This window comes from Hyperolius riggenbachi, chromosome 1 (genome assembly GCF_040937935.1).
Source record: "Hyperolius riggenbachi isolate aHypRig1 chromosome 1, aHypRig1.pri, whole genome shotgun sequence".
Lineage (NCBI taxonomy): Eukaryota > Metazoa > Chordata > Amphibia > Anura > Hyperoliidae > Hyperolius > Hyperolius riggenbachi.
In genome coordinates, this window is record NC_090646.1 from 271,781,221 (window position 1) to 271,801,446 (window position 20,226).

Here is a 20,226-nt window from a genome sequence, read left to right on the forward strand (position 1 = left end):
CCAAGGATGGTCTCCACACGTCCAGCTGTCTCCAACAATGACCCCAGAGCTTCTGCTGACCTCCCAGAACCCCAGGTATTTATACAGGTTGTTATCTCTTTAAGAATCCGGATCCGGACCGGAACCGTGTTCATACCGCACGGAAACCGTATGCAACCGGACCGGATCCGGACCGGATCCGGACAGGAACCGTACGGTTCAGGTCCGATCCGGCTCCGGTGCGGTCCGGACATCCGGTGCGGTTTTTGCAAAACCGCAAGTGTGAACGGGGCCTTAGTTTTTATTATATTCATCAAACAAGACATGAATTTTGTCAAAAAAAAATGATTTTTTTTTTTAAATTTTCTGTGCTGACATTTTTCAAATAAAGTAAAATTTCTATATACATTTTTGTCCAAATTTATTGTGCTACATGTCTTTGATAAAAAAAAATCCAATAAGTGTATATTTATTGGTTTGGGTAAAAGTTATAGCATTTACAAACTATGGTGCCTAAAGTGAATTTTCCCATTTTGAAGCATCGCTGACTTTTCTGAGCACCTGTCATGTTTCATGAGGTGCTAGAATTCTAGGATAGTATAAATACCCACCAAATGACCCAATTTTGGAAAGAAGACATCCCAAAGTATTCACTAAGAGGCATGAAGAGTTCATAGAAGATTTAATTTTTTGTCACAAGTTAGTGGAAAATGACACTTTGTGACAAAAATAAAAAATAAAAAAAAGTTTCTATTTCTGCTAACTTGTGACAAAAAAAAATGAAATCTGCCACGGACTCATCATGCCCCTCTCTGAATACTTTGGGATGTCTACTTTCCAAAATGGGGTCATTTGTGGGGTGTGTTTACTGTCCTGGCATTTTGGGGGGTGCTAAATTGTAAGCACCCTTGTAAAGCCTAAAGGTACTCATAGGACTTTGGGCCCCTTTAGCGCACCTAGGCTGCAAAAAAGTGTCACATGTGGTATCGCCGTACTCAGGAGAAATAGTATAATGTGTTTTGGAGTGTATTTTTACACATACCCATGCTGGGTGGGAGAAATATCTCTGTAAATGAGATTTTTTTGATTTTTTTTTTTACACACAATTGTCTATTTACAGAGATATTTCTTCCACCCAGCATGGGTATGTGTAAAAATACAACCCAAAACACATTATACTACTTCTCCTGAGTACGGCGATACCACATGTGTGACACTTTTTTGCAGCCTAGGTGCGCTAAGGGGCCCAACGTCCTATGAGTAACCTTTAAGATTTCACAGGTCATTTTGAGGCATTTGATTTCCAGACTACTCCTCACGGTTTAGGGCCCCTAAAATGCCAGGGCAGTGTAGGAACCCCACAAGTGACCCCATTTTAGAAAGAAGACTCCCCAAGGTATTCCATTAGGAGTATGGTGAGTTCAGAGATTGTTTATTTTTTGTCACAAGTTAGCGGAAATTGATTTTTATTGTTTTTTTTCACAAAATGTCATTTTCCACTAACTTGTGACAAAAAATAAAATCTTCTATGAACTCATCATACACCTAATGGAATACCTTGGGGTGTCTTCTTTCTAAAATGGGGTCACTTGTGGGGCTCCTATACTGCCCTGGAATTTTAGGGGCCCAATACCGTAAAGAGTAGTCTGGAAACTAAATGCCTCAAAATAACTGTTCAGGGGTATAAGCATCTGCAAATTTCGATGACAGGTGGTCTATGAGGGGCTGAATTTTGTGGAACCGGTTATAAGCAGGGTGGCCTCTTAGATGACAGGTTGTATTGGCACTGAAGTGCAGGAAGCACAGGATGTTCTCAAATCGTGACCTGGACACGGCAGCAGAGCACATGGGCATGTGATGTATTGGGTGCATAGACCAATAAGACTGCAATACATTCTTTTTGACTAGACCCATGTTAAGGAGAAGGCCCCAAAAAATGTGAGTTCAGAAACTTGGAGTGGTTTCCACCGAAAAGGCTGGGCATGGTAGCTTCTTGGATTGGCGGTTGCGTATTGTGTGGCATAACGGTTGGTCTCAGCCACAATTAAGTCGTAGAAACCACCAGTGATCAGAAAAAAAATTCTGTCACTGCGGTGGGGCGGGTGAGGGTTTGGCCGGGTGATCAGAAGCCCGCAGGGGGCAGATTAGGGCCTGATCTGATGGATAGGAGTGCTAGGGGGTGACAGGAGGTGATTGATGTGTGTCTCAGGGGGGATTAGAGGGGAGAATAGATGCAATCAATGCACTGGGGAGGTGATCGGAAGGGGGGCTGAGGGGGATCTGAGGGTTTGGCCGAGTGATCAGGAGCCCACACGGGGCAAATTAGGGCCTGATCTGATGGGTAGGTGTGCTAGAGGGTGACAGGAGGTGATTGATGGGTGTCTCAGGGTGTGATTAGAGAGGGGAATAGATGCAAGCAATGCACTGGGAAGGTGATCGGGGAGGGGGGTCTGAGGGTGTGGGCAGGGACGGATCTAGGGGGGGGCAGACGGGTCTCTTGCCCCAGGCGCAGTTTGTTGAATTGTTAAAAAGGCATCAAAATTTGGATGGGGAATGGCAGTTTAGGCGCCAAAACCTGACCTTTAGGCGCCAAAACTGGATGGGGAATGGCAATTTAGGCGCCAAAACCTGACCTTGCCCCAGGCGCAACTTGGTCTAGATCCGTCCCTGGTGTGGGAGGGTGATTGGGTGCCCGCAAGGGGCAGATGAGGGTCTGATCTGATGGGTATGATGGGTAGCAGTGACAGGGGGTGATTGATGGGTGATCAGTGGGTAATTAGAGGGGAGAACAGATGTAAATAATGCACTGGGAGGTGTTCAGGAGGGGTCTGAGGGTGATCTGAGAGTGTGGGCGGGTGTTTGGGTGCCCACAGGGGGCAGATTAGGGTCTGATCTGATGGGCAGCAGTGACAGGGGGTGACGGGGTGATTGATAGGTGATCAGGGTGTAATAGAGGGGAGAATAGATGCAAGCAATGCACTGGCGAGGTGATCGGGGGGTGGGTCTGAGGGCGATCTGAGGGTGTGGGCGGGTGATTGGGTGCCCGCAAGGGGCAGATCAGGGGCAGATCTGATGGGTATGAAGGGTAGCAGTGGCGGGGTGATTGATAGGTGATCAGAGGGTGATTAGAGAGGAGAACAGATGTAAATAATGCACTGGGGAGGTGATAAGGAGGGGGTCTGAGGGTAATCTGAGGGTGTGGGCGAGTGTTTGGGTGCCCGCAAGGGGCAGATTAGGATCTGATCTGATGGGTAGCAGTGATTGATGGGTGATTAGAGGGGAGAACAGTGCACTTGGAAGGTTAGGGTCTGAGCTGATGGGTGGCAGTGATAGGGGGTGATTGATGGGTGATTGACAGGTGATCAGTGGGAGATTACAAGGGAGGTTAGATGTATACAGTACACAGGGGGGGGGGTCTGGGGAGGGTCTGAGGGTGTGGGAGGTGATCAGGAGCCCCCAGGGGGCAGTTTAGGACCTAATCTAAAAAAAAGCGTTGACAGATAGTGACAGGGGGTGATTGTTGGGTGATTAGGGGGGGATTGGGTGCTAACAGTGGTCTGAGGGGGTGATGGGGGGGGGGGTCTGAGGGGTGCTGTAGGTGATCAGGGGGCAAGCAGGGCCAGATCAGTGTGTGTGTGTGTGCTTGCCAGGGGGGCTGCCTCCTGCCCTGGTGGTCCCTCAATCACTGGGACCACCAGGGCAGGAGGCAGCCTGTATAATACGCTTTGTATACATTACAAAGCGTATTATACGCTTTCTATGCAGCAGATCGGGGGTTAACAACCCGCCGGCGCTGCTAATTGGCCGGCGGGTTGCCGTCGCGGGTGGGCAGAGCCTAATGTCGGCGATTGCGCGTGCACGATCGCCCGCAATCCCCTCGTCCAGGACCCGACGCCTATGGGCGTTAGGCGATCCTGGGCATGCCACTTTGCCAACACCCATAGGTAGTGGGCGGTCGGCAAGTGGTTAAAAAACCGCTACAACATGTAACACATGGCAGTGTTTTTACCACGTTTGCGGTTAGCGTTAACCGCAAATGTGTTACATGCAGCGGTTTGCCGGCGGTTCGCGATTAGCATGCATAGCATCGCTAATCGCGATTGCTCCAAAACCGCCGCAGTGTCCAGTGATTTTTCTGCGTTAATCGCGGGAAAATCACTCCCGCAAAACGTTTTACGGTTCTAGATGTGAACGGGCCTAAAAAGCAACTTCAGCTCTGTCTTCTGACGGCGCCGACGTTACTCACTGAGTGCTGCTATAGCTGTAATTCCTATTACAGTCTATGGTGGCACTGGCTGCGCCCAAATCTTCCAGCGCTGAAAAGCACTGCTTCGTATGGAGGTTGCCATATTTATTTACTTTTAAAGAAAACCTGTGAGTTTGCAGCGACAGGGTCATATGCATAGGACCGACGCTCCCGGCTAGTGACATACTCCCTGCTGGGCAGGAAGGGCATCACTAGGATTCCCGTAGGTCCACACATGCCATTGCGGTCCCATTGTGCACACTGCCTGTGTCACCCATTGACTTGCATTATTGCACAATCCATGCGGTGGGCATCCTTTGTGTCAGCATTGCTGTGATTTGGGTTGTTCCATCACATTGCATCGCATAGGCTGTGCAAGTCATTATAGACTTGCATGATCCTTGCGGTGGGAAAGAGTACCACAGCGCGACGCAGTGTGCAAGGGGCCTTAAAGTGAATCTGCTGAGTCAACCGCCATTCTCCTCTAATCCTCCCCGGTCTTCTCGGCAAGTCACCGCAAGTCAGATGACTCTCCTGACTTGTCTTCGGGAAATACTGTGCCGCGCATGCACAGTATGTCCTTTCTGCTTCCCAGTGGCCACACATAATGACATAGCAGCCTGCTACATCATTATGTGTGGCCACAGGGAAGCAGAAGCAGTCTGCTACGTCATTATTATGCACGGCCTCGGGGAAGCAGAAAGTGCATACTGCGCAGTATGTCCAGAAGACAAGTCAGGAGAGTTGTCTGACTAGTGGTGACTTTCCGAGAAGACCGGGGAAGATTAGAGGAGAATGGCGGCTGACTCAGTGGAATGGAAGGCACTGTAAGTATTCACTTGATAGGCAGCCTACAGGGCCAATCGAAGCACAGGAATATCGTACTTTGAAACTACTGGACCCACCGGGCTCTGGGCGGGTTCAGTGGAGTGCTCGTTAAGTGTAACAAAGCGCTCTTTAAACAGTCTGAGCACAGCGTAATTTAACTGCGCACGCTATGGCTGCATAGTGTGAGCAGGGGATTATAACACTCCCTGCTGTCATTAAGCTGCACTGCTGTAGCAGTGCAGCTTAAAGAGGAACTGTAACGACAAAACGGCCCCTGGGGGGTACTCACCTCGGGTGGGGGAAGCCTCAGGATCCTAATGAGGCTTCCCATGCCGTCCTGCGTCCCTCGGGGGTCTCGCTGTAGCCCTCCGTACAGCGGTGACGCAATATTTACCTTCCTGGCTCCTGCGCAGGCGCTCTGATGGCTGTCGGCGCCGAAGTAGGCGGAAATACCCGATCGCCGTCGGGTCTGCTCTACTGCGCAGGCGCAAGTTTCCGGCGCCTGCGCAGTAGAGCGGACCCGACGGAGATCGGGTATTTCCGTCTATTTCCGTGCCGAAAGTCGCCACAGCGCCCCCGCTGGAGCCAGCAAAGGTAAATATTGAACTGACAGTCGGCACAGTCGCCGGCTGTTCGGAGGGCTGCGGCGAGACCCCCGTGGGACAGAGGACGGCGTGGGAAGCCTCATTAGGATCCCGAGGCTTCCCCCACCCGAGGTGAGTACCCCCCAGGGGATGTTTTTCATGTTACAGAGTCTCTTTAATGAATCAAGCCCGTTGAGGGGCAGCACATATTGTCATTGCACTGTGTGCTAGTTTTCCCACTAGTGTGTGCCAGCTTACCAATACCCACATTAATATGTGTAGCATTCAAGATCCCCAGTAGAAAGTGGAAGTATATGTGTCTCCAGTATTGTTTTCTGCTTTCAAGTGTCAAATAAAGCAAATCTAATAGCTGCACCAACATAGCTATACTATACACTTGTTACTCCATTCAGCATGCCATACAAACCCTTGTGAATGTGAATGACACTGTGCTTGCACTCCGTGGTCACACTCCACACCCCTTATTCCCTTCGGCTCACCAAATTCTGGCTACCGAAATCTTGCAGGTGGGTCGTGCACTTTTTTAACAATCTCCTCACAAATGATAGGCAGGCTGCTTCATTCCAGTTTAGAAACTTCTAATCTCACCAGGGCCGGTGCTACCATAGAGGCAAAGGAGGCAGCTGCCCCAGGGCCCCAGAGCCTGTAGGGGCCCCCAGTGGCTACAAGAGGAAACATTTTTTTTCAAAAAGACCTTACAGTTTTTGAGAAAATCGATTTTAAAGTTTCAAAGGAAAACAAATACACCTTTAAAAACCCACCGACTTTAACGGTTAATAGCAAATCCACTTTAAATGCTAGAAACCCTAAATTTGCAGGATATGTTAAGGAGATCATTTGGAATAAGAGGAAAAAACAATTTTTCAAAAAGACCTTATAGTTTTTGAGAAAATCAGTTTTAAAGCTTCGAAGGAAAAAGGTATACTTTTAAATGCGGTAAATGTCACTTTTAGTAGCAACTCTAACGGTAGTGTAATTTTACAAGTATCAAAAGAAAGAGCAATACATTTCCTGATGGCATTTTCAGGGGGTCCATACGTAGCCGCAGCGCTTTGACCAGGGATCGGTATACAGCCGCAATCTGGCTGTATAAAGATCCCTGGCATTTTTTCCTATTTTCACTTTTTTTTTTGTATGTTTAGAGTGTGGGAATTTTTTTTTTTAATTATGTGGGTTCCCCCGTCCTGAAACTTTTTAACCCCTTGTCCCCCATGCAGGCTGGGATAGCCAGAATGTGGAGCTCCGACTGATTGGGGCTTCACACCCTGACTATACCAGCTGCAAAAAAGGTCCCTAAATGCCGATTTTTTTCCCCGGGGTATCTGTTGGGGGGGGGGGGGGGGGGGCAGGTTTATTTTGCCCTGGGGCCCCATTGTTGCTTAAACCGGCCCTGAATCTCACGACATAAAAACCAATAAAAGCTCATAGCGTGATATGCTAAGACAATTGCTCTTTTCAATCCACGTTGATAATGCACTTACGTGTCTAGCATTAGTACAGGCATATCAAATTAAGGGCTTTTTCACACGGGCAGCTGAAAAGCGGTTAAGTCACTGTCACAGATGAGCTGTGAAAAATCACAGTTGGTTTTCTGCACCGATTGTGATTAACGGTACAATTCCAATTGTATGTGTGGTTATAGCAGAATGCAAATCACTTAGGGTTGCTTGTGTTTGGCTGACATTGTGTCTATTTTAAACAACTTTCATTTCCAGTTTTTCACAGATAGATCGCTTTACATGTACCTGTGACAACTCAGACAGGGTAATGCTGGGCATACACGGCAAGTTTGTATCCTTATCAATCGAGCCGCTGATGGCTCGATTGATAATATCCGACAGGTCCGATGACCTGCCGCATAGATTCCCCACTCGATCCCCGCCGGCAGACAATAGCGGGAAATCGAGCGGCTGATAATGAGCTCCGGCGGGGACGAGCGGGAATCGATCCGCGTGGACGAGCGGGGACGCGGCGGGAGTCGATCCGGCGGCTAATCGGCCGCCCGATCGACCCGTGTATGCCCAGCATTAGCCTTGTTGCAGTTACCTGTGAAAGACCCTTGCACACACACATATGATCTCCTACAAAGGGATAAGTAAAAAGATCCACAGCAGGGGGCCTATTCAAAAAATAGGATCCTGTAGACACTCTGGAACCAGCCCCAGCATGATTTCTAGTGTGAGCAGCACATGTTAGAACCATACCCAGTCATTTTTTGGTAAGATTTTAGCAGAATGCCACTGACTATCTCTACGGTGATAACACATTCAAGTTCAAGCAGATTAAATTTTGCACGTTCTAAGATATAGTGGAAGTTCATAGCTCTTTCTAAAGCCGAGATATCAATTTTAGTACATCTAATTGGGCTAGACTCTTGGTCTCTATGGAACCACCTTGATCCTCTGTGTATGAGGCCTCTTGCACACTACATGCGATTCAGATTTTTTATACGATCCGACTGTTGATTCCAATTAAAAAACGTAGCAGAATGCAGTACTTTTTGAAATCGGAATAAAAAATCGGATCGTATAAAAAATCGGAATCGCATGTAGTGTGCACGAGGTCTAAACCTGTTATCGGCATAAATATGGCATTTATCATTTTTGAATTACAGCATTCCACAGTTTAAACCTAAAACCTCCCCCCCAAGGAGGCGAACTGTGATTGTTTTGTGGGCAGGCTTTGTCCCACCCCAAAACTAGCTTCAATAAAATCAAGGTGCATGTAGGGAGGAGCAGTTCATCTGACCGGAACAAGCTGGAGGACCTTTGAGGCCCCATTCACACCTATAATCACAAAACGCTGGCGATAACAGCCGGCGTTTTGTGGGAGTGATCTTCCAGCGATTAACGCGGAAAAATCACTGGACACTGTGGCGGTTTTGGAGCGATCACGATATCACGATCGCAAATCGACGCCAAACCGCTGCATGCAGCGCGTTTGCGGTTATCGCTAACCGCAAACGCGGCAGTGAGACCACTGCCACTTGCTACAATGTGTAGCGGTTTATGCGAAACCGCTAGCAGTTTGCCGTGAGCGGGAACCGCGCGATTCCTGCTCTGGTGTGAATGGGCCCTGATAGTGGTTTCCCTGTTGCCTTCATTCTGAAACAAAGGTCTTTGACTTTCTTCCACAAAAGGACATATTACTCCAAAACCTTTAAGTATTCATTTTCGTTTGTTATTTTCCTTTTTTTATTTTACACTGGACTAGTCTTCTCTATAATTGTTATTTTAATGATTTTCTTTATATATTAACTCTTTATATTGCATTTACAATAAAAATCATTTTTACGGCTGCAAACCTGCTTTCAGCCAACCAGAAAGAATCCTAGCCTTTCTGCAGATTCGCTCCCCTGGAGTATTGTATTGTTATAGCCAGAGCAGTGTTTAACAATTTTTATGTGCAGGTTTAGACTAGTCCGAGCGGGTTTTCCTTTTTACTGGATAAAAGGGATGGTGGCAGCTTTGTAACCTGAAATATTGTGTAAGTAAAGTGCTTCTATAGCTTGCGCTCTCTCTTCTAGCCTGCCTGCTGCCGAATTCCAGTGGTTTCAGCTCATCGATTGCATCCACAAGGTTGGACAGTATGTGGGTTGAAATAGATTGGAAGGCATTGAGCGGTCTGGCCACTAAGAGGCGTGACAGTCACCGCCTGTCAGCTGCTCTCCTGCAGTAACCAGGCGCTTGTTAGCGGCCAGTACTAGCGCTGTACAGACGGCCCCCCATGGAGTGAGATCTGAGCGGGGCTGCAGCCATTCTCAGACTCTGCATGTTGCGTTCCTCCGCAACCCAGTAACGCCACCACATGTCAGCGCTTCACATGCTTGGTATCATAACTGCTGCAATTTGTCTGCATTTAAATTGCACTCAAATTGCACTGGCGGGCAGCAGACGCGCAGTTCAGCCCCCCCATCTGAAAGGGGCCTACTTCTAAATGCTGCCCTCCCACTGTCACTCCACATCTTGAGGTCTACTCGTGGCATCTCACTTATATTAAGGCTCTGTTTCTGTTCTGACACATTCAGAACGGAGTTCAGAATTCAGAAACGTATCCGTACTGTATAGATGCATCACAAGCCTGCAGGACAGCAATATGTTTTGTTGCTATGAAGGCGAGGGACAACAGCGAGTTGCACAACAGCGGCTTCAAATAGTAGTGGTAAGGAGGAAATCAGTACACTTGGCCAGGATGATCTGGAATGCTGGATGTAAGTGATATACAGCTGGGCTTTGTACACACGTTAGATTCTCGGCATAGACGGCCCTGACCGGCTGTTTTGCTAATAACCCTTGTGTGCAGCCTTTCTCAGCCTCTTTACAGTGGAAGAAACCTACAAATAATTTTTCAGATCTCGGAGACCCCTTGCATAAAAGTTATACATTAGTGGAAATTTATTTTGCAGTGGACATGCTTTCGAAATTGGGCATTATGTTCCTCCTTTACAGAATGCCCATTTCATGCCCACCATCAATGTGTTTCCTATTATAGTTTCTTTCCTTATAGTGCTTCTTGTTATAGCTCCCAGAATTATAGTGTTTCCCCTTTATAGTGCTCATTATCATAGTGCTCTGTTATAGTGCTCACTTTATTTGTATTCCTTATTATACTACCTTCCTATCATAGTTACCTAAGATGGCGCCGGACTCGAATGCCACGGCCACAGGGCTCCGGCCTTTTTCACTTCACCTCTGGCTTCATATCTCGTGCTGGGGTAAGAGGCGTAGGACATCGGCGGAGTCAGTCTGGCCCTGCAACAGCCACGGACCGCAGGTGGGAAGGCAGGTGAGAGGATCAGCTGTTCGGGAGCTCACGTGCAGCATGGAGTCTAGCAAGCACGGAGCTCCGCTGATTTGCCGCCGCTGCCCCCGGACCATCAGGGACACCTTCCGTGCAGACCCCACGCAAGAATTGAGGCCTGATGACCAGGATGGCTCCTAGGGGAGAGGCCACCATCCTCCGCACACTCCAGCCACGGAGGACGATGCCATGCAGGCCTCCAGCGGGTCGGTGCGCCCGGCTGCACAAACCGCCTGCGGGCCGACAGCTGATCAGCTGTTCGGGCTTTTTCTTTTCTCGGGCACTGGCACTTTCGGTGCTGCCCGGCTGCTGCCCCGAGCCAGCCCCTCAGCCACAGCCACTCCATGCGTGCAGGAGGCCTGACCACCGCCGCTTCCTGCCGGGCCTCCCACGTGGTAGTGGGTCTTTACCAGCCATGGCCCCCAGCCTTACCAGGGTCATCTGCCACTGCCGAGGCTCGTGTCGTCCACCACTCAGCCGGGAGTACCAGCGGTCAGCCTGCTCCACCACTCAGCCGGGAGGACCAGCGGTCAGCCTGCTCCACCACTCAGCCAAGAGGTCCAGCAGGCAGCCTGCTCCACCTCTCACCACTCAGCCTGGAGGACTAGCGATCTACACCTGGCGACTTTTCCATGGGGATAGACTCTGTTTGCACTGTTTTGTCGGACCCTGGGGTGCTTTTTTTTATCCTGCAGCCCTGGGGGGGACGCTGCCTCTGTCTCTCTCCTCTTGCCCTGATTCTTTCTCTTTTCTCTTTCCTTCCTAAGTCTCTTAGCTATTCCTGCTGTTTCTCTCTCTCTTTTGCTGTTCACTCTCTCCAGGACACACGGAGTGGCGCCTGGAGCTGCTGCGGAGCTGAGCGAGCGCCACCGGCAGATGGCCACCGACTGCTCCCCTCACACAGCTCTCCAGACTCCCCCACGCGTCCGTCATTATAGCTAGTGTGCTGTATATATATAGGTATATGCTACTTGTACTACTGTACCTGACTGTACATGTTGGATTGCATGCATGTGTTTGTACCATCTCTGACCCTGTCTGAGCCAAAAATAATTCCGGGTACAACCCCCATTGTACTTGGCGAAATAAACGTGATTCTGATTCTGATTCTAGTTCACTTAACTTATATACTTGCATATAAGCCTAATTTTTCAGCACAAAAAATGTGCTGAAAAGTTACCCCCTCAGCTTATATGCGAGTCAGTAGAGGAGAATGGATGGTGGATCAGTTTTTGTACTAGCAGAGGAGCGTAAGGATCATGCACTAGTGATCCTGCTCTTTTCAGCTGGCTACCTGCTGTGTCTGTGTCCCCCTGTCCTCTGCAACATGGTGTGCAGTGTGCGCTGCTCAAGATTACCTGTGTCCCCTGGCTTGTGGAGTGGCGCGTATAAGCAACGTCTCAGTGGTGCAATGCTTGGGGATTCTTCCTGTGTGTCAATTGCTGAGTCTCATATCTATGATGCCATCTAGTGGCATCTTGAGACACAGCTGTAGTATCATCCTTGGAGCACATCTGGCTATGGGGAAGGGGGCTGACTTGTACTGGGGGCACATATGGCCACTGTGAAGGAGGCTTTACTGGGGAGAGGGCTTATACATGAATCAATCACTTTTTCCTGGTCTCTGAGGGAAAAGTGGGTACCTCGGCTTATACACGGGTCGGATTATATGCGAGTATATACAGTACGGTAATACTGCCTCCTTATCACAGAGCTTGTAATTGCTTTTAATGCAATAGTTAAGGTTGCTGTATGAAATTAACAAATGCCATTATTAAAGTAAACTGAGCACTTGGGTGCTCCTAAGTTCAACCAATTTATCAAGTCTCCCCCTAAGGGGAATTTTTAGGAGGGCAGTGAGCATTCACTTTCCTACTGGGAGCCTGCTCTGTACTTCCCCTGTCTATATGCGGACCTCCTTCTTCCCTGTCTCTGTGTCACAGCTTGAAGTATAGGCATGGTCTCCATCAGAAACCTTTGGGACCCATACAAGGCAAACCCTCTCACTCTCCTCTGCTCCCACATGGCAATTCACAATCTTTGAAGGACTGATTACACTGACGTCTGCGTGTCCGCTTTTCACGCGCTCCCATGGCTGGGAGTGTTCTACATATGCTCAGTTTGTTAAGACTGTAACTGCGCTTGCACAGAATGCTCTCAGCTATGGGAGCATGATGGAGGAGGCACATGACCCAGAACAATGCATGCGCAGTGCCCCGCAACCCATCTGGAGTGTGTAGGCTTCACAGGAGCACAACGGATTGGCGGGAGCTGATGGATGACAGGGGGCTGGAAGGAAGCCCCAGGTAAGTAAAAATCCTTTTCTCCGATTTTGTCTCATGTTTAAGGTGGCTACTAATGATACAATTTGCTGGGAAGCTGCAAGGAAAAAATATTTACAACCGGATGTTTATTCACCATTTACTCCCCTATGGTGTAACCCTTACTTAGCGCACTTCCAACATATTCCCGCTCCCATATTGTGGTCGAGATTTGGGATTAAATGGTTAAAACATATTATTACTGACGGTCGATTATCTTCTTTCGATGCCCTAAAACAGGATTTCTCATTAACCAATAAAATGTTCTTTCGGTACATTCAAATTAGACATGCAGCGAACGCCCAATTCCCCAGCCGTCACACTTAAATCCGATCCACTAGAGATATTACTATTGCAAAATGTACCTGACCTTGAAGAATCTGAATGGAGGGATATGTTGGGCCCAGATTCCAGATTCACTTGGGCCCCAAACAGCAGTCCCCCCTGTGATGCCCTGAAGTCTATGGCTAAATGTATTAGATGCAAAGGATCAGCAGGATAGCCAGACCCCTGGTATTGCTTAAAAGGAAATAAATATGGAAACCTCCATATACATTTCCTTACAGTTGTCCTTTAATTCTAAGGTGAGCTGATGGAAAATCCCCAGTGGGAAAATGCAATCACATTAATGGACCACATCTTCTTCTGACATGCATTGCGGCAGCCAGAGCCGCAGAACATCAGCACCAGTACTCAGAGAGGCTGTAATGCAGGATGAGTAGATCTGATAGTATTCTAGGCAGCAGGAGCCCAAATGCATGCACATAATATTTATATTACGTAGGGTAGAATGGTGTCTGAGGGGATGAAAGTACTTAGTGCAACACTTTAATCAGAAGGGCCTGACACAGTGCTGGATTTGATCTGACAGCGGTGTACCCATATTTTTTTTTTGGACAGTTTTTTGTTGGACATAGTCCAACATCAGGAGGTGGAGTAGAACACTCCACTGTCCTACCAAGTCCAAGTGGAGCAGAGAGGATTAAACACAGATATAGAATTTGCCATGACTACTTCATGCGATAAAATATTCTAGATTTTAACCACTCTTACTATAAATAGTGTGCTTAATAAACCAGTAAACACTAAAGGTGAAATGTGCAACCACACCAAGCCAAGTATTTTATCTCATAGTTATCGAAGTCCATACTACGTATGTGATCCTATACACAAGACTAAGCAAGACTAAGAACTGCTATTACTTTATATATACATTATTTATGATGACTATTACCTGAGAAATAGAACATCTTAATATATTTTCTGTTTTAATTACAGTTTAAATTTATGAGGAGTCGGAGTCAGTGCATTTTTGCTTGACTCTTACTCCAGGTACCCAAAATTTGCTCTGACTCCTTGACTCCGACTCCACAGCCCTGGGCAGTACTATGAAAGCTGCTGCAGAGAAGAGTGTATGGTAAAGCTGCATAGTACAAAACATGATGCTCTGACAGCTCAGTGTCACTGTTCTATTATTATTACTGTATTCATTTATATTTATAAACCATTTTTATCATGGACTGCAGAGCAAGTCCTGTGTGTGTTAGATGGACATGGTGGGCACCTTGGCCCAGGGGAATCTTGTATACGGTATATTGTTTATTTCAGCGTAACATCACAAATAATTGTGTTCTTTTAACACTCTTGGTTGAAACTTACCCAAACTGATGTGATATGGAGTGTCAAACTCAATCACATAAGGGGAAAAAACATTGCCTAAGTCACGGGGCGAATTGTTATTACGATGTAACATTTGAACAGTGTAACATTGAACAGTGGCATACTTGCGTACTTAGAGTGACACTGCTTCCCCCCCCCAGGGTTCTGCATGGGTTAGAACAATGTTATTTAACAAAAGAAATGTCAGCACAAACGTATGTCAGAAAACAAGAAACAATATGAGGAAAGTATCAGTGTCCGCTCAATCTCACATCCCATTATCAACAAAATCATGGCATTACAACCGAGGTTGCTTAAAACCAGTGTAATATAGTGGAAAGGCCTGAACACTCGAGCCAATCGATCCAAGGGGTCCAGGCGTTGTAGAAACTCTGCATACTATCAGCCACTTTGGCAGCAATGTGGACAGCTAACATAGCTTCCAAGACCAGGTTATATACAGTACATCATGGGTGGGTAAGTGTGGTGTTGGCCAATTATGAGCTAGGACCCTTTTAGCTGTAGAGAGAATGTGCTGCAATAGTTTGTGGGGAGGATCGGAGAGCCTATGCGGTTTGTCACTCAAAAGCATAATACTTGGACTAAAGAGGGTTTCTCACAAGAAAGGATGTCAATAGCCTTTCACTAAATAGCATGCCAATAGGATTACGCTCTAGGGCATGCCCATCATATATGCCATAGCGTACACACATCACCAAAACCTCTGAAACAAAGGGGCGATCTAAAGGAGTCTAGTTTATGGAGTCTATTTGGTGTGTAATAAGCTTGGTGTAATAAATTATATGAACACTCCAAGGTGGAGTAGTACATGGAGTTTTTAGCAAGAGTTTGACAGCAGTGTGCCTAATTCTTTTCCTATAAAGCCTTCTGCAAATCCCCCTCCCATTTAATCATAAAATCAAGCTTTGTAAAGCAGTTTAATATTTACCTGCTTAAGTGCTGCTTCGGATCTCCTCTGATCTTCCTGACAGACACATGCTCTGATGAACACATGCACTGATAGACATACCTCTGGTTCTGAATGCATGTCATGTGATAAGGAGCTGGAGGTATGGAAGTATAGAGCGATCAGCTGCTGGGAAGAACAGAAGAAACAACGCAGCGATGGAGCAGATAAATATTACACTGCTCCACTACTCTGCTATGTGGGGAGAGGGTGCCTGGGGGAAAGGTATGTTGTTGTGTGTTACGTGTGTTATTAGCCACACTGGGGGATTCGGATACAAAAAGAGTGCCCCTTACTAATTTCATGATGGGGGGAGGGGTTCCCGTGGGTTGTTGCTGAACCCAGGCTCAAATTGGCAATGTTTAAATCAATAACACTGTCATCATTTGGATGGGAGGGAAGTGTACTGCTGTTCTGTTACTGCTTACAATGTGTAAAGATCGGTGTAACACAGAGAGGGTCTGATTACCGGTGATCTGCAGTAACACCAAGAATACAGATATATACCCAATTATTGATGATCTGCAGTATCACCGATAATCAGATATATCTGTAACCTCTAGACACCTGGGTAAAGAGTGTAGAATGTAACAGAAATACTTTGAGGACTGCACCTGTGGAGCAGGCGCACAGCAGTAAGGAGTACTGCACAGAAACACGTTCCTTCCTTAAGCCTGAGACTCTCCCGAGGGAGGGGTCAGGCTAGGAGTAGGAAGGACAAGTGTGAGTGACACCTGGAGGAGTGTTACCCACAGGTCTGTGAGCTATCTCTTGACTGAAGAGATAGCTCTCGAGGTCGGACAAGCCAGGTCGGCAACAGACAGACAGATCAGGGAAAAAAACAGGAGACAGATGCGGAATCCTAAGACAAGCAGAGTACGGCAACAGAGTATCAGATATAGCGAAGTACCTAATCAGAGCTCAGAAGTGTAGTCAGGAAAGCAGAAGGTCATAACAGATAAACAATGCAATTAGTACTTTAAGCTATCAAGAATCTGACTCAGTGTGGATTCCCAGCTCCAGCCGGTTCTGGCACACTGTCGGATCTAGCTAAGGTCTGAGAGCTAGCACATATAGTTTTCCCTAGACTGAGGTGTGAGGTCCTTGATCATCAACACCTAGGAACTGGTCTAGATAATAACACAGATAATATCACAGAAACTGATAAGGTCTGAGTGCTACCACGTAGTGATCGCAACGCCACACACCAGAGAAATGACCAGCACCCAGTATATATACACAAGCGCTCTCCAGCGCCACCCCTAAGTGCTGGACCAATGAAACCTGATAGAGTTGTCAGCTGATCGGCTGGATCAGCTGACACCCTTCTGACTGCCATAAAGGCTCTGCCTCTCAGCGCGCGCGCGCGTCCTTCTGAACCTGTGTGGACTATCAGTCCCAGCCACACCAGACATGTGTTGTAATGCATCCGTTGGTTTGAACGCGGAGCCAGCCGCACCGCTGTCAGAGCATGCGGCGGCTTCCCCGCGTTCATCCACACTGCTAGTGGTAAGCTCATGCGCAAACCGCCGCGTCAGACACGGAATCCGCCGCCTTGTTCACTGGACATGCGGCGGCTTCTCCGCGCTCCGTCAGGCTAGTGGATACAGGCCCATGCGCGCAAGCTGCCATGTTGAACGCGGAATCAGCCGCCCTACTTTGAGTACTTGCGGCGGCTTTCCGCGTTTTCTCACACAATGGTTCACATTTGAAGCTCTTGAGAGCCACATAAAATAGCAAGGAGGCAGTGGCATAGCAACAGGGGATGCAGAGATTGCAACTGCATTTGGGCCAGAGGGGCCCCATTAGGGCCCTCCCTCAAATGCAGTATTAGCTCTTTATTGGCATTTACTAATAATAATCACTTCTATAGATGCTTTGAATAGTAGTAATCATTATTACATAACACATTGTTCCCCATCCACTTGCACTGCTGACACTGTGATTGTTCTTGGCAGATTTTGCCGTATCAATTGTCATGTATAGAGTGCTTGGGGGGCCCAATGTAAAACTTGCACTGGGGCCCATAGCTCCTTAGCCACACCACTGCAAAGAGGTCTATATTCGGCCCGTGCACCTTGTATTTGACACCTGTGCTTTTATTTAAAACCAAAAGTTAAATACAGCAGCCAAGGAATAAACAAAGACCAGAAAATTTAGTAGCAATTTTTTTTATCATACATGGCTAAATAATGCTTCCTTGTAGTTACGCCATACATTTTTTGTTAAAATCATTGGCAAACAAGTGAGAGCACGAAACTCAATGCTGTCAGTGTTCTAAAATCAACCACGTTTGATATATAAAGGTCTCCTTCCTGATAATGATGATTTACTGACATTACATAACCATATAAATATTTATATATATGGACTATGGATAAAATATTACATTTGAAGACTAGAAAGTGTGAGTGCCTTAATATACCACGTAAATGTTTTTCATTTATAGAGACTTGGAACTGTATTTTATGCTGTTGCCAAAGGTTTATTTTTGCGTGAGAAATATGTATATTTAAAGCACAGCTTTAGTGTACTTTAACTTTGTCCTGAACTCTTGTAATTATGTCATTTTACTGGCCAAAAAGTGGATGTGGTGATCAAAGGCATGTATTCATCACATAATCTTAGCCTCTTGGGAAGAAAGAAATATCTGTTAAATTATGTGCAAGGTTACAACACAAGCCTATCTTCTATGTTTTGTAAGCTGCACCCACAAAGAAGACGTTGTCTGCATTTGAATATTATGCTAGTTAACAGCATTGTAATAAAATTGGCAGCACTTTTTCAACTAAACTGGATTATTTTTGAGAATAAAGAAGCTGGAAATGTTATAATACTGCTTGAATATTTAGACCAGTAAACAACAAAAAACAAACTACCAGGCCAATAAAAGAAAAAGTACTACAGGATATGTAAATAACTTTTTCATTTTGAATCAGAACCTTTGCTTACTCCAAATTCAAAAAAGTCAGTACATGATGACTAAGTACTCTTTAATTTTCAACTAACTTCCTGCCACTGGTTGTTATTAATTGACTTGGTCACATCTTGTGGCAGGCTCAACGTGAAAAGAGCCAGGATGCAATCAAAACTGCTGATGAAGGCAGGGGTCTAAAGGCGCTTACACACGCCGGATTTATTCAAACGGTCGTTCCAGCGACAGTTTCCCTGTGTGTACAGTCTGTCGGCAGGATATTAAGGCTGGTTTTGACAGATCCGCTCAGTGGATCTGTCAAAACCAGCCTTATCAGCCTGCCCACAGACTGTACACACAGGGAAACTGTCACTATAACGGCCGCCCCGCGGGCGGGTCTGACGACCCGTAGTTTGAATAAATCCAGTGTGTGCACAGGCCTTTAGAGAAGAAGCAATAAAACACAACCTCTTAATGATGTATTGTGCCTATTGTATACATAACATAACCACTTTACCCCCGCGCGTACGGATTTCTCCGCCACTTTTTCCATCCTTTCACCCCCAGGGACGGAGAAATCCGTACTCTGCGCACTCCCGCCGCTGTCCGCGCTCCCGCTTGTAAACACGCCGCCCGCCGCTAGTAAACACGCCGCCGCCCGCTCGCCCAGAGATCAACGAACGGGAAAATCCATTCCCGTTCGTTGATCTCAGCCCCGCAATGATTTGCTGCCGCTCGGCTGAGCAGCGCGATCATTGTGAAAAATAACAAAGTCCCAGCCTCTTTCTACTTCCTGCAAGCGTCCGGAAGGACGCTTGCAGGTCGCCTGAAACTAATTTGTAATGTTGCCATCTTGTGGCCAAATAGTAAAACTACACCCTAACCATTTTTTACACACAAATAAACTTGTTTTACACAAAAAATTAACTCCTTACCTCCCACACTCCCCAATTTTTTTACAATTTAAAAAAAATACATAAATAGTTACCCTAGGGACTGAACTTTTTAAATATTTATGTCAAGAGGGTATAACACTGTTACTTTATAAACTGCGGGCTTGTAATTAGGGATGGACGCAAAACTGAAAAAAATGCACCTTTATTTCCAACTAAAATATTGGCGGCAAACATTGTGATAGGGACATAATTTAAAAGGTTTTATAACCGGGATAAATAGGCATATACATTTAATGGGTTTTAATTACAGTAGCATGCATTATTTAAAAACTATAAAGGCCGAAAACTGAAAAATAATAATTTTTTTCCCACATTTTTTCCTATTTTCCCATTAAAACACATTTAGAATAAAATTATTCTTGGCATAATGTCCCACCTAAAGAAAGCCTAATTGGTGGCGAAAAAAACAAGATATAGTTCATTTCATTGCGATAAGTAATGATAAAATTATAGACGAATGAATGGAAGGAGCGCTGAAAGGTGAAAATTGCTCTGGTGGTCAGGGGGTAAAAACCCCTCAGTTGGGAAGTGGATAAGCTGCAATTTTGTGCAATGCATGTTACAATGCCTGCTTAAAGGACTTACGAGGTGAAAATAAACTTCTGAGAAAAACAATTATATCTATCCTACTTTTCCTAAAAATGACTTTTTTAGATATCCCACAGTTTTATTTTATATTTAAATCTAGTTTTGAAGTTTTTACTGTTTCATTGTCTCTGCTCAATGACACATTCATTGCAGTATGCCAGAGCTCAAATCTATGAATTATTGACCTTTTTTTTATCTCTTTCCTGCTCTTAAAAGCCATTTACTGACAGAAACATTTTTTATGGCTGTAATTACTTATCACTGAGGGCTATGCTATAGTCTGACCCAGTCCGACCCGGTCCTGACCCAGACAGAAACCGTCACTTGCATACTTGATGTTTAACTTTTTCAGGCAGAGAAAGA